The following is a 17,074-nucleotide window of genomic DNA, read 5'->3' on the forward strand; positions in this document are numbered from 1 at the left end:
AGGAGACTATTATACCATAAGTATTAGTATTAGTTGGTCGGATGAGATCCGAGTATGATTGAACCAAAATAATCGTATAGGGTGTTTTCTAGAATTGTGGCCTTAGAAAAAATATGTTGGTTAAATGTAGGGTGTGTATAGTATAACAAGCTTCGGTTAAGACCTAACGCTAACAAGATGAGTTTCATAGAATTTTGTGGTTGTTTGCATGAAAAGTTGTTTTTAAATTATTTGCAGTTACATGTTATTGTTGTTATTGCTAGAAATATTTATGTGGACTTTATGAACTATTTCATGTGAAATGGTGAAAATGATGGGTGACATATGTATAGGAAATGAGTGTATCAATACACAATTTTTTTCTTAGTCGTGGTATGTAGGGTTTGAGTACATGGTGGAGAGCTGAAGCTCTGATTAAATAGTCGTAAGCATATTTGTTATGCCTGACGAGGGACTTGTTTCCTGAAAATGACAGTAGTTCTCTAACCTGTGTAACATCCATAAAATTCAAGTCAATTAAAATCTTTTTAAATCATTCAAAAACCGATAATTATTACAAACATGTTTTCAAAATGGTTTAATGTTAGAGTATCCCAGAATCAAATCATAAAAACATAGGGAGTGCAAGATCACGCCTTCGCCTTCCCGCGATCATCAGAAGTACCTGAAACAAAATCAACAGTTGTAAGCTCGAAACTTAGTGAGTTTTCCCAAAATACCAGCGCCATACAATCATAATCATATCATATAAACAAACAGCATGCATAGTGAGCCATCAGCCTGACTGGACCGCCTTGCGGGCCTTCAGTCTATCTGGACCACTCTCCGAGCCTTCGACATGTTTGGACCGCCTCTTAAGGCCTTCAGCCTATTCGGACCACTCGTCGGGCATTCGACCTGACTAATATGCCCTCCCGGGTCTGCAGTCTATCCGGTCCGCCCAAGGTATGTTGGCCTTCAGCACAAAGCAGGTCCGCCTCAACCCAACCCCAATCAAACAATCATGAGCACATAAATATCATACGCTAGCATGTATATAACAGTCAAACTGATCTAATAGATCGCTAATCATAGCAACATCCTATAACCAGGATACCGACCTAACCGGTCACTAACATAGCATTATCCTAAATACCACGATACCGACCTAACCGGTCACTAACATAACATTATCCTACATACCAGGATACCAACCTAACCAGGTCACTAAGCATATCACCATCCTAACTACCACGATGCAAATCAATAAGAATATCATGCAATAAACCCGGATATAAATCCGAAAAGGGCCGACATTGGTGCCTTCGATCCTGTTAGTATAGTGAGGACAACTCACCTTACAAGTAGCTCGGAATGATAATGTCAAACTCCTCCAAATACAGCTCCAACTCCAACACCTACATCCACCAATGATCCACTTCCATAAATTCCTAAATTACAAAAATACCCCCAAAAGTCAAACTGGTCAACCCTTGGTCAAAGTCAAAGTCAAGGGTCAAGGTCAACAGTCCATGTTGACCCAACTCGTCGAGTGCAGTTTACTGACTCGTCGAGTCCTTCCAGAACTCGAGAAATTGTGAAAACCCTAATTGACTCGCCGAGTTTCCAGACAACTTGTCGAGTCGATGCGTGTCCAAATGTCGGGAAAACCCTAACTGACTCGTCAAGTCTCCTCACTGACTTGCCGAGTCCATGCAGAAACCCACCATGACCAATCTTCATTCGACTCGTTGAGTTGACCATGCAACTCGTCGAGTCCCTTCAGTCCATTTCTCATTCAGAAAATTTTAAGCTACCCCAAAGCTCTAAATTGTAGATCTAACATCCTAGGGCATGGTTTCCACGTAAAGTTTCAAACTTTACGTACATGCATGGTCCTAAATGTCAAAACCAATCTAAGGGAAAAGTTTAAACCAAGAAGAAGAGCCAAAGCTTGCTACATTTGATAACTTTATGACTATAGGGGCTTAGAGGAGTCCAGATCTGAAGTTACAACTTCAGATCATGCCCAATACCCGAAATAACCCACAACCAACTAGAAAATGGCCCTAAACCTTTACATGAAGAGATCTAGCTAAAGATAAGTCAAGGTAACGGCTTGTTACCTTCAAAATGATGCCAAGATGAAGTAGATTCAGATCCACAAGCTTCTCTTTGCTCCAAGCTCCTTAGACTTCAAGCCTTCTTCACAAAAACCACTTACCAAGCTTCTTTACACACAAAATGGAGAGTATGCAAGATTAAGGTTTTCTAAGCTTAAGAGGGATGGTAAAGGAGGCTGAGGGGGGCTAATGACCCTTTAAATAGGGTGCAAAACCCCGGAAATTAGGATTTCATTGTCCAGATCCTACTCGTCGAGTTGGGGTCCTCTAACTTGTCGAGTAGACCCCTTAAATGCACACAATCTAAATCTTTTCTACACGACGAGTTGGGGCATCCAACTCGCCGAGTAGGTCTAAGAACATGACTAAAACTTTAAACTTTATACCTGGAAGTCAGGATGTTACAATGTGTCACCAATGGTGGAAAGAAAAATGAAAAGAATTATATTTTATAAATTGTTGCATTGTTTTTATTTTAGTGACATCAATGCGTATGAAAACCACGAACTCACTAGGCCCTAGGCTTACCCATTAGAAACTTTAAATGTATGCAACCCATGAAATAACTTAGCAAGTGGTAGCGGGAAGGGAAAGGATAAGACTCATACTTGAAGACGACGATAACCTTTGATGTAAACTGATGGGTTTCGAGCAATACATCATTCCTATGGTGTACATGCAAACCCTAATAGATTTTGGTTCTAGTTTGTCTAATGAACATGCAATTGAATATCCAAAGCTATAAACCCTAGATCTATCATATAAGAACTAAAATAAGGGTTTAGTAATTACCTTTGATTGTTATATAGCAATAACAATCTAATCCTTGGCTTCAGAAAGCTTAGTGTCTCAAGTGTTGCACCTCTAATGGAGTCACAAACACCAGTAAGCAACAAGATGAAGAAGAGAAGAGAAAGGAGGCTCCAAAACGTCCAAGAAACCCTAAGGATTTAGTCACCACATTTTTGGGGCTTAGGGGCTCCTTAAATAGGTAGGCAATTAGGGTTATCTAACAAGGAATCCATAATTTGACTGCTTAAGCCCTAAGCAGCCCATGGACCCCTTCTGGAACATGCCTTGGACGATTTCTAATGGGCTTCCCCATAGAAATTGCTCAACCTATTATTCCAAGGTGATCCATAGCCCAATTACAATTATCTTATAATTACAATTCCAGTCCACTTAGTTTAATTAATCTCTTTTAGCCACAAAATTAATTATTTATTAATTCTTGACTAATATTAACTAAACAATATGATTTCTCCTTTAATATATTATTCTCATAATTTATTAATAAATCATAATTAAACCTTTCTCTCCTTTATTCATCCTACAAGTTGCTATGGTGAAGGCAACCCAAAAGGACCATGCTCATAATCGGGTCAAGTACATACCAAAATAGTTATGGACTTAGACACTAATCCAACAGTCTCCCACTTGGATAAGTTTAATAACTATTTTGCATAACTTCAGAACCTGATCAACAGTTGTAGCTTTCAAAAGCCGCTGTCAACTCTGATCTGATCAGATAGCGTGTCCTTTAGATAAGGGATCATACATTCCTCCATTCTCAAGATACCATATAGACATGAGACATGGATTTAAATCATTCTCTTTTTCTATGTATTGTTTCCCGACATCTGATTTATGACGACTGACAACAGACTACAATTGAACACATCAACTGTTGGATAAGGTGTCTAAGTCCATAACTATTTTTGGTATGTACTTGACCCGACCCGGCATGGTCCATTTGAGTTGCATGGAACCATGCAATTGGATAGACTAAATGAGAGAAATAACACTTGTGGTTTATTAATATATTATAAGTTCTAATATATTAACAATATTATTTAATTAGTTTGATCAAGAATTAATTTAGAATTAATTCAGTAATCAAAAAGATAACTAACTAAATATATGGGTTGATTATATAAATCATCCATAACTTGTATAGTGGGCTAAGAGGCTCTATGGATAATCAAGTTAGTTTAAACCCATTAGATGCTCCATGGAGGCTCCATGGGAGTTACAAACCCATGGGTCATGGAAATGAAGAGTCATGACACATTAGGGTTTACATGGTGTAACGTTAGATGTGTCAACACTATATAAAGCTCATGTTTCATTAGGGTTTACATTAGGGTTTACATTAGGGTTTACATGGTTTATATGGGTTGATTATGTAAATCATCCATAACTTGTATAGTAGGCTAAGAGGCTCTATGGATAATCAAGTTGGGTTAAACCCATTAGATGCTCCATGGAGGCTCCATGGGAGTTACAAACCCATGGGTCATGGAAATGAAGAGTCATGACACATTAGGGTTTACATGGTGTAACCCAAGATGTGTCAACACTATATAAAGCTCATGTTTCTCCCAAAATTGGCTGCACATGCATGCTTGAGGGCTAGAGCCGATTTTTAGAGTGTTATACTTTCTCTCCAAGTTTACTTCATAGCACTTGGTGTTGTGTGAAGCATTTGAGGCATCACACTTGGGGTCCTAGGCTCACAAGGTTTCAAGGATCAAAATCAACAACAAGGTATGTAGTTCTATCTTTCATTCAAGTTAAAATTGTTCCCCATGTATGCTAGATAGGATTATAACCTTGGAAATCAACTTTGCATGATAATTAGACAAACATAGATCCAAGGTTATTAGGGTTGCATGCACACTTAGGAAGTGTTAGAATGCTCAAAACCCATCAGTGGTATCAGAGCCTAGGCTTGTTTGTTTGTTATTTGTGCAAAATTGTTGAAAAAAGTCGATATTGTGCAATCTGCCTGCTGAACTCACTGAGTCCATGGGGGGACTCGCCGAGTTCATGTGTAAATTCATCTTACTCGCCGAGTAGGTTCATGCACTCGACGAGTAGGAGCCTCAGAATGCAGATTTTCGACTTTTGTTGCTGGAAATGGACTAGAAACATTACCCTAAACTGTTTTGGTGTTTTAAAACTTGTTTTAGTTGGTGTAATGTTTATGCTAATCCATTTACAATGACAATTATCAAAATTACAAGTTTTTAAGTGTAATTTAAGATTCTTGAAATTGTTCATATTCATGTTCTTGAACTTATGAAGATTAGATGATCATAGGAATTCTTTGTAACCTACTTGGTAGTTTAATTCTTGATCATAATGTGTTTAATGGAGTCCATAACTTGTCCTCAAGTTATGGAAAACCAAAAGTCACATTTTTATTAAAGCCATTAAAAGAACACAAGAGTTATAAAAATGAAGTGTCTTCAATTTTAATACTCAATTAAATTCATAAGTTATGAGAAATGAAAAGTTTTGAAAATTTACAAAACTAGCCCTCAAGTTTTGGAACAAGTAAAGTGATATTAAAACTTTAGTCCCAACCCTTAGAATTTTAAAAGTTAAAATCCAACCCTTATACTTTATAATATTATAAGTTTAATAATATATATATATATATATATATATGTATAAGATCAAGTCGTTTTACCGCAAGTAGGCCTCATTCACGAAGCCGGTCTATAAGGGGGTATAAGGTTGCTGCCTATAAAATGACAGCTTAATGGGTGTCCACTCTCACCCACCGCTTCCTTGACTGGTGGAGGGTCGTTAGCCGAATAGGTAGGACAGTGACTTAAAAATTCTCGTTAAAAGTATAATGATTATTATAAAGTAACTAAATGTTTTATAAATTCCTAATCTTAGTTACTTTAGGAAAAATGTTAATATGGTGCTAATCCATGAAATTACACTTTGCACCTTGTTTATGTCGTTGGTGGAGTGTGTGTGGTTTACCGACATACTAACTTGGACTTAACAAGGGAGGCAAAGGGTGACTTAAGGTTTTTCATGAGGTCAGAAGGAGCGCGTGTGGTTTACCGGCACAACGATTGAGTGAAAAACAGTAAGGGTACCAAGTAATTTGCATGGTTACTTCACACCTTGTTTTGTGATCCTCGGTATCCCAGTCACAAAACATGAAGGGCGCACTCGAGATTGAAACATGCCATTGAAAAGGTCAATGAATCTCAAAGAATCTAGGAATTTCTAAAATCCAAATAAAACCTAATAATTTATATTTCGTTTTCATGGTGGAAATTGGTGAATCGTCATTCACCTACCTTTCAAATATGTTATAACTTGGATTACGGAATCCCTCTTCTAGGTTATAATATATTGTGATTGGATCCTAGCCTTAATATTACATTTGGGTGTTTTATTAAGGACTATCCCTATATCTAAACTAAACTTATTTTGTTCTTTTCAGATGTCTTCCAACAATGTTACTCCTGGCTCAAACCCTACTGGCTCCTTCTCTCTCATGAACCTTTGTGGGAGAGTCATCTTTGATGGATCCAACTTTACTGACTGGATCAAAAACATCAGGATGGTCACCCGTTACGAGAACAAGGAATATGTTCTTGACAAGGAGCTCAAGGTGCCTGAGCCAACTGCTACTCCTGAGGAGCTTGCTGAATATGAGGTTCATGAAAGAGATGCTACAAAAGTGGCATGCATCATGATGGCCACCATGTCAGCCGAGCTCCAAAAGTCCTATGAGGACTACTATCCTTTTGAGATGCACCAGGATTTGATGGACCGCTACCCTCAGATTGCTCGTCAAGAGCGATATGAAATCATCTCCTCTATGATCACAACCCGAATGAAAGATGGTGAACTCATCACAAGCCACATGCAGAAAATGCAAAGGTATGTGGATCGATTAATGAAGTTGAATGTGAACTTCCTTGAGGAGTTAGCAATAGATATTATTTTGCACTCCTTACCTTCGTGTTATGATCAATTCTGCATGACATACCACATGAATAATGAGGAAGTTACACATAGCAAACTTCTGGGACTCCTAAAGACCGCAGAATCAGGTCTTAAAGGTAAGTCGGTTGTGACCACTCCTACTACTACTCCAAACTCAACACCTGTCCTGGCAATCGGGAAAGGTAGAGGGAAGAAGAGAAAGAACCCTTCGAAGGGTACCAAGGGTAAGACCCTTGATGGCTCCTCTTCTAGCGGAACCAAGAAAGGTTTCATTACACCTTCTTCTGATCCCAAAGAGGCTGAATGCTTCTACTGCCACGAAAAGGCGCACTGGAAGCGTAACTGTCCAAAGTACCAGCAAGATTTGAAGGATGGGAAAGTGAAACCCAACCAAACAGGTATTTACACTATCTCATCTAATAATTCGCTCTATTCTAACTCTTGGGTCCTTCATACCAGTTACGGTATTCATATTTGTTCTGAATTGCAGGGACTAAGAAGAAGTGAGAATATGGAGCATGGAAAGATAAACTTGATCATGGGGAATAGGAAAGTTTCACCTGTCACCAATATTGGAGTTTATACTTTGTTGCTTAGTAGTGGATTTACTTTAGAATTGAATAAATGTTGTTATTCTCCAGAAATAGCAAGAAATGTTATTTCCTTTCATACTTTGTATAAACAAGGTTTTACCTTTTCTTTTGATAATGAAATTGGTGGAATAAATGCTTTCTTTAATAATGTGTTTTATTTTAAAGCATTACCTTGTGATGGTGTGTATGAAACTGTTTCTGTTGTAGATAATTTAGGAAATAATGTGTTGTGTACTGATTCTACTAATGATAATAACTTGGATAAAGCATCATTATGGCATTGTCGTCTTGGACATATAAGCAAGAAACGCATAGGCCAACTCCAAAAGGATGGATTCTTGGAATCATTTGACCTAAAGTCAGATGATAGTTGTGAATCGTGCTTACTTGGCAAAATGACAAAGTCACACTTCACAGGTTCTTGTGCTAGGGGTGAAGGTTTGTTGGATCTTGTACACATGGATGTGTGTGAACCCTTCAAAACTGCCGTAAGGGATGCTAATCGTTATTATGTGACTTTTACAGATGATTATAGTAGATATGGATATGTCTACTTAATCAAGCATAAGTCAGAGACTTTTGAAAGGTTTAAAGAGTTTAAACAGGAATTCGAGAATCAATTGGGCAGGAACATTAAGATGTTTCAATCCGATCGTGGTGGTGAGTATCTTAGTACTGAGTTGCTCGACTATCTAAGGGAATGTGGGGTTGTCTCACAATTGACACCTCCCAGGACACCACAGTTGAATGGTGTAGCTGAGAGGCGTAATCGAACCTTGTTGGACATGGTTTGTTCCATGATGAGTCGAGCTACGCTACCAATCTCATTTTGGGAGTATGCCTTAGAGACTGCCACCCATATCCTTAATCTGGTCCCTACAAAGAAGGTTGCCAAAACACCTCACAAGATGTGGACTGGAAAAGTTCCTAGTCTAGTCCACATCAAGGCTTGGGGTTGCGAGGCTTTCGTGAGACGCGAGACTCATGACAAGCTTGAACCTCGAAGTGAGAGGTGTATTTTCATCGGCTACCCACAAAAATCCTTTGGTTACCTCTTCTACAGACCTAGTGAGAATGTGGTCTTTGTAGCAAGGAGGGTTGTCTTTCGAGAGAGAGAGAGAGAGAGTTCATAAGCCAAGGAGACAGTGGGAGGCTAATTGACCTTGAAGAAATTCAAGAGTCAAGTGGTGAAGGAACCTCAAACCCTAGCAGCCAACTTGAGGAGGAAACTCCTGTTGTACCTCCAATTGTACCTCTAAGGCGTTCCACAAGGGTTAAGAATGTACCTGAGCATTACTATGGTTTCCATATTACTGCGGAAGGTGTGACACTTATCAGTGATGGGACACTGATAAGTCTGGATGAACCTAACAGATATGCGGAAGCCATGGCAGGCCCCGAGTCTGCTAAATGGAAAGAGGCAATGGATAGCGAGATACAATCCATGTATGACAATCAGGTCTGGGACTTAGTTGACAATGTTCCAGGTCGTAAGACAGTTGGGTGCAAATGGATCTTCAAGAAGAAGATCGACATGGAAGGTAATGTACACACTTATAAGGCACGAATGGTTGCAAAGGGCTTTTCTCAAACTCCAGGAGTTGATTATGATGAGATCTTTTCAACAGTAGCCAAGATTAAGTCTATTAGGGTATTGTTAGCCATAGCTGCATTTCATGACTATGAAATATGGCAAATGGATGTGAAAACTGCTTTACTTAATGGAAAGTTGGTTGAGGATGTTTACATGAATCAGCCAGAGGGTTTTGTCAGCACAGAGTACCCTAATAGAGTGTGTAAGCTTGAGAAATCCATCTATGGATTAAAGCAAACACCTCGCAGATGGAATCTTTGATTTGATGAGAAAGTCAAAGAGTTTGGCTTTTCAAGGAGTGAAGATGAATCTTGTGTGTATGTCAAGGATAGTGGGAGTATAGTTAGCTTTTTGGTACTGTATGTGGATGACATACTACTCATAGGAAATGACATCCCAACCTTGTAGGAAGTTAAGTCCTGGCTTGGGAAGTGTTTCGCTATGAAGGACCTTGGAGAGGCTGCCTATATTCTAGGGATAAGGATTCTGAGAGACCGGAGTAAAAGACTAATTGGACTTAGTCCGAGTACATACTTGGAGAAGGTGCTGAAGAGATTCAGCATGCAAGATTCCAAGAAAGGAGAGTTACCCATCCAGAGTAGTGCTAGACTGAGTAAGACTCAGAGCCCGAGTACTGAGGTTGAGATAGCAGAAATGAGACAAGTACCTTATGCTTCTTCAGTAGGCCTGATCATGTATGCTATGACCTACACTCGACCTGATGTAGCCTTTACTTTAAGCATGGTTAGCAGGTATCAGGGGAACCCTGGTAAGGCTTACTGGACAGCGGTAAAGAATATTCTCAAGTACCTGCGGAGGACTAAGGACTAGTTCCTTACCCTTGGTGGGAGTGATGACTTGAGAGTTGTAGGGTATAATGATGCTAGCTTCAAGACTGATAGGGATAATTTACGCTTTCAGTCGGGCTGGGTCTTTACCTTAAACGGAGGAGAAATCTCTTGGAAAAGTTCCAAGCAAGAGACAGTGGCTGATTCAACTTGCGAACCAGAGTATATAGCGGCAAGCGAGGCGGCAAAAGAGGCTATATGGCTAAAGAACTTCATTGGAGACCTTGGAGTTGTACCAGCTATATCGGAGCCCATAGAGATTTTCTATGATAGTGAAAGTGCAGTTCCCTTAGCAAAGGAACCAAGGGATCATGGGAGATCCAGACACATTGACAGTAAATATCATTTCATCAGACATCGAATAGAAGAAGGACTACTCATGGCAAAGAGGGTATCATCGGATGAGAACCCGGCAGATCCCCTCACGAGGGGACTGGGTAGGGTTAAGCATCTCCAGCATGCTAGGAGCATAGGGCTGAAGGATGATATTAGTTTTAGTAGTTAGATAATTTTGAAATTTGTAAAATGTAATTGACATTTGATGATGAATAAAAGTTATGTTTATTTATGAGTAAAGTGTTGCTATCCATTGTCAATCGTTTACTATTATTTCTTTTGCATGTTTTGACTTCCAGAATATTTATGTTGTTTTACATATTATTCAAATTATCCACAGTCAGTCATATGTTGGAAGTAGATATGAAGTAAGACTGTCATGAGTTGGTTGTAGAGGTCTAAGATGTTGGACATGGCCTCAACACTCATGAGTGCTCATAAGTTCTGAGTATTGGATTCAACCCACGCTCGCTGGTATCACTTCATGGAATTTATCTCGAGTGATCGCGAGACGGTAATATCATATAAGTCTTCAAACCTAGAGATATGACGTGTTAACTATGAGTTAGTTAGGCATTGATCGTGCGAAATCGCATTGGTAACTCGATGTTATAAAATGTGCGTTTGTGTGTAATTTAACAAGTAGTAGAACGAGCATATGAGTCAAAGTTTATATGTTCCTTCTTGGATTAGAAGGTGATATCTGGGCCCCTCGATGATTTTGTTTTGACCCATGTACCGGGCTTGGTTAGAACTAAGTTGATGTGTTCAATTAAGTTCTATGTCAAACAAATCGGAAATCGGGAAACAAACTGCTGGACAAAAGTAAGACATTGTTCCATGTATTTGTCCGGCTGATATCTAGAACAGAGGATTATATGGTCACTTATCTGAAATGGCGTACCATCATCTTCTCAGTTCCGAGAAACCTTGAAAAGAGCTACGATTGCCGATCGGTTCCTGAAGTCATACTTGCAATTATAGTTATTAGACTTATCCAAGTGGGAGACTGTTGGATAAGGTGTCTAAGTCCATAACTATTTCTGGTATGTACTTGACCCGACCCAGCATGGTCCATATGGGTTGCATGGCACCATGCAATTGGATAGACTAAATGAGAGAAATAACACTTGTGGTTTATTAATATATTATAAGTTCTAATATATTAACAATATTATTTAATTAGTTTGATCAAGAATTAATTATGTGATCAAAAAGATAACTAACTAAATATATGGGTTGATTATGTAAATCATCCATAACTTGTATAGTGGGCTAAGAGGCTTTATGGATAATCAAGTTGGGTTAAACCCATTAGATGCTCCACGGAGGCTCCATGGGAGTTACAAACCCATGGGTCATGGAAATGAAGAGTCATGACACATTAGGGTTTACATGGTGTAACCCTAGATGTGTCAACACTATATAAAGCTCATGTTTCTCCCAAAATCAGCTACACATGCATGCTTGAGGGCTAGAGCCGATTTTTAGAGTGTTATAGTTTCTCTCCAAGTTTACTCCATAGCATTTGGTGTTGTGTGAAGCATTTGAGCCATCACACTTGGGGTGCTAGGCTCACAAGGTTTCAAGGATCAAAATCAACAACAAGGTATGTAGTTCTATCTTTCATTCAAGTTAAAATTGTTCCCCATGGATGCTAGATAGGAACATAACCTTGGAAATCAACTTTGCATGATAATTAGACAAACATAGATCCAAGGTTATTAGGGTTGCATGCAAACTTAGGAAGTGTTAGAATGCTCAAAACCCATCATCAACTTAGTCCCGGCTTGGCCAAGCACTTAGGGTGTCATCACTAAATCATTGAGGGGCCTACAGATATCGTTTTTATCCCACCTTGGGTAAAAGGAATGTATAAACTTTAACTCAAATGCTTGCTTCCACCTATTAATCGAATCACACACAACAATAAGTTTTATAACACCAAGTTACTGGTGTGTTTACTTATCATCAATGTGCAACCGACCAGCAAATAACAACTCACACGTCTCGGTTTCAAGAATATATAATGTTATCGTTTCACTAATCACATGTGATAAATTCATGAAGTGATTCAAGTGAGCGTGGGTTTAATCCACAGACCGATTCATGACAGTCTTCCTTTATACCTACTTCCAACGTATGACCGACTGTGGAGGTTCGAATAACCCAATCATTCTAGAAGTCAAAACATGAAAAATGAAACACAAAGCTTAGTGAGTTCCCCCATCGTACCACATACCATAAAATCATATAACATACATACTGTTGGGCAATTCTGGGGTGCCCGACCTACCCGGTACGACCATTCTAGGATGCCGGCCTACCTGTGTCAAGCTATTCTGGGGTTCGGACCTACTACCCGTGTCAAGCCATTATGGGGTGCTGACCTACCCTTCGGTCCTAACAACCGAACTTGGGGGACTATTCCTCTCCTACTACCACTATCACATATAACATATCATGCCAGCATATAACATATCAGGTAGTAGCAAACCTAGATGAATATCACAAAGACAATCCTCTAACATATAACTCCTACTGGTGGGCCGACATTGTGGCCGTAGACCCACCGCTACTGGAAGGTAACTCACCTCGTATGAATGAATGTTGTCAATCCGAGTGAGAAGTGAATGTTGTCAATCCGAGTGAGAAGTCTCTGTTTGCTGCTTCGGCGATTCTCCGGCTATAATTTCCATAAAGACACTAAGTCAGAAGCTGATAACTACTCTTAGGGTAAAATGACTATTTTACCCCTGGCCAATGTCAATATCCCGGTTAAAGTCAACTTCCAATTGACCTAACTCGCCGAGTTGGGCCGCCAAGTCGCCGAGTCCTTATTCTTTCATTTGACCCCTTCCCGACTCTACTCATCGAGTTTAGCAAATACTCGACAAGTTCTCATTCTATAATATCATCGAATGAACCTTCATCCGACTCGCCGAGTTGTATGAACAACTCGTTGAGTCCATCTTCAAAAGGTTGGGAGATTGCCTTGGACTCGCCGAGTCTGTTCATACACTCGTCGAGTCCTATGATTCCCAGGTCCATTGCTAAGTCTAATATGTTGAGTCACTCCCATGGACCCCTTTAAGACCCTTCTAACACTCAACTGGGTCCTTTGAACCTCAACAACTTGGGGAATCAAGCCCTGGACTCGCCGAGTTCCAAGAACAACTCAATGAGTCAGTGTTGTCCAAGTCTTATATCTCGACTTTTGATGTACAACATTCATCCAAAAGACAGATCTGGGCTTCTAAGACCGATCTAGCACGTAAAGTTATGAACTTTAGGTGCATGCATGGGAGTATAAGCTTAATGGACCCAAAAATGAGGTCTAAAGGTGCATGTGGCTCTCAATGGCTACAAAGTTGGCCACTTTAGGCCATGTAGTCCCTAAGGACCCTGGATCTAGAGTCTTGACCCCCAACCATACTTGCACTCATGATTGGTCACCAAAAATGGTTCCAAAAAGCCCTAATTCACTCCAAAAGGGATCTAGAACATGAATGAACCAGGTATAAGCTTTATACCTCTAAGGAACTGTAGATGCTGCACAAACTCGAAATCTTCTGGTTTCCTCTTGGCTCCTCAATCTTTTCCTTCTTTCTTGTGATCACAAACCACCAAAATCACCAAAAAGGGCCTTAGATCTCATAAAAAGATTAGGGTTTCAGTATGAGGTGTTATGGGAGCATAAGGGATGATGGAGGCTGCATTAAGACATTTAAATAGGGTGCAATCCCTCAGATTTAGGGTTTTGTCCAAACAACGCCTACTCGTCGAGTCGGTTTGCCGAATCGTCGAGTAGGTCACTAAACTCCCGTGTCCAAAGTCGATTCTACTCGACTAGTTGGACCTTTAACTCGCCGAGTCCCATGCCAAAATGTTATAATTACTTGAATGAAAATACATACGAGGAACCGGGTGCTATATTTTAAGAAGATGTAACGCTCCAAGTGATTATTTAAATTTCTTTTGCTTTTGCTATTATTTAATATGATTTGAGTATTTACATTTTAATATTAGAGGTTACTGGGACCATGTTGATATAAGTTGTGTATTTGAAATTTAGGGTGTTACAATGCACTTATTATTTGTGATAAAAATGTTCTCTGTTAGATGAAATAATATAAGATGATTTATATATGACTTACCATATATGCCTTTTCATACCTATAATATATTTGTTAGTGAAGGGTTATAGAAAGTAAAATATGATGATGAGTTGTAGCCAATATGGTATTATTGTACTACTAGAGATTAGTCGTCTAGTAGGATATAAAGGATGTGCCACTAACTATTCTAGACAAGTCGAGCGAAACATGGACATAGTTGCAACTTGTAGGTGTTTATAAGTCATACATAGTCATGTTTACAACATGTAGGTGTTAATCGTTCATACATAGGACGGTTTATAACATGTAAATGTTAATAGATGGTATGCAGACATGTCTATGACCTGTAGGCATTGATGAATCGTGCGAGGATAGGTCTACGACCTGTAGGTGTTACTAGACTGTACATGGGCATGTACCCGACTTGTAGATGTTAAGGAACCTCATATGGACAGGACTACGAACTGTAGGTATGAATGAATTATTCATGTGGGTACTCTGTTCACCCCATGGTTGTCTTATTAACACATGTTGCTACGGAATCCTTGAGGCATCATTGTCCACAAAGATATTCTTTAAGATGGATCCCTTGAGATCATCAATTTTGGATTATGGAGTGAGAATAACGGAAATGGGTAATCGGGTTATTTGATTCATGTGAAATATATAATTAAAAAAATTAATTATATTATTGTAGGATAAAAATCTCATGTACTCATCAGGCTCCCAAGTCTGACCTAGTTAACTTCTTTGTATCACATGTAACAGTACTTAGGTACATGGATAGTGATGTTTAGATTTGATAACAGATTTGAGGAAGAGTAGGCTATTGTATAATAAGATATTATAAGGCCTGCAGTGACTATGTTTATTCTTATGTTTCTTATATTATTTATGGCATCCCAATTTTTTAATAATCAATGAGAAAACATTTATTCGAAATACTTTTATGAGACAAATTCTGCATTCACAAAAGAATACATTGTTTTAAAATAAGCATAAAAAGGTCTTTTCGGGCCGTGAAAAATGGGGATCTCACAACCAACCCATGAGTAGTTTTCACGTTGACAAAGTTGTAAGCTACATTCTATGCCAATGGTAACCTCATCGCTCCAAGTGGTTGCCAATCTTACAAATCCCAATACTCATGCTTCATTGCTTCAGGTTTCCTTTCAGAATATGATTCATGTAATTTCTTTTGGTAAATGTAGTCTTTGATTTTCGTTTTCCAGAATCCAATATCGTAACCATTAAATTTATTGATCTTAACTCTCCCATCTATAGTCATAGCTCTGATACTAGTTTGTTGGAAAAACAGTAAAACAAGTTAAACACTTTAGAAAAAAGAAAAAAAAATTCGATGAAACTTGCGAAATAAAATTTCCAAAAAACTGAAATTAAAACCGAACATAGTATTTAGCGTTGTTCGGTCAAAGCGATCTATATCCACATGAAAACGCACATGCACACATTCATGTGTGTGTGTGTGTGTGAGAGAGAGAGAGAGAGAGAGAGAGAGAGAGAGAGAGAGAGAATTTTATTGAACTTTCAAGAACTATTATAATCATTAGTTGTTACACCTCATTTGAGCTCAAAACAAAAGAATCACTCTTTCTTACAAACTACTCCTAAAGGTGTACTCTCACAATGATTGTTCTCTTGGAATGCTCTATCCTGATTCTTGATGTTCATATATGATTCCAAATACCCAAACACATTTGATCAAGTCTTCACACCCTAACAGTTTCTCCTTAGGTTCTCATTAGTTAGTGATTTAATAAAATTTTATGTTGTTAATTAGAGCAACACTTTTTTCGGTTATTAATATTGGAGAGAAAGATGGTTTGCCGTATAATTTCTGAACAGCTACGACCTTTCATGAAGCATTGCAATTACCGGAATTTGAGTGATATAAGTATGTGTCTTGTCTTCATTATTTGATTCACACCTTTCTAGCTCCTTAATACCATCACATAAAGGTTCCAGCCCATCTTCTCTTAATTAACTAGAGAGGTCATTGGAGGATCTTAGGCTCAATTCCATATATCAACGACCTAAAGGGGACTTGATATACGGATAGTGATTTTATCTGGTCCTTGTTCTATAACTTTATGTTTGTGTAATTTCTGTTTTCATGATTGTCTTCTAACAGCATATATACAGTCTAAGGTTAATTAAGGTAGTAAATTATTTAAATTCACACAATATATGTGAATCTGATGGTTGAAATATTTTTAATATGAATTTGTTACCCAACCTATCTAACCCGTATTTCACAATCTATAGTTGTTACAAAGTGCTTTAGTGGTCCAGATAGTTGGGCATCCTATTCTTTTTATAGGTACTCCTTCCACCATAGAAGCTTCCGTAGTTGGCCTCTTTCCGTTGCAAACAACTTAATGGAGAATAAAAAAGGTTCTGCCCTCTCCCCCCACTTATGGATCGCTTATTGGCTCAATAGATGGTCCTCTTCGGTGTTCAACCATGTTCCTTTCTGTGAAGGCCACTTTTGTTGTTTGGCCCAGAAGTCTTTCCCCACTACCAACTGTTGTATGCTTTTTTCAAGTATTCTGTGGTGGAAATCTTTTATGGTTTTGATTCTATGCCTTCTATTGTTGCTTTTTGCATTGAAGTTTGCTCACTTCATTAGCAATTTGTTCATGCATTCATTTTCAATCCAGATTTAAAATAAACATACAAATTGGGTGGCTAAACAAGCCAA

This window comes from Lactuca serriola, chromosome 9, assembly GCF_051521515.1.
Source record: "Lactuca serriola cultivar US96UC23 chromosome 9, Lser_US96UC23_V15, whole genome shotgun sequence".
In the NCBI taxonomy this organism is placed as follows: Eukaryota; Viridiplantae; Streptophyta; class Magnoliopsida; order Asterales; family Asteraceae; genus Lactuca; species Lactuca serriola.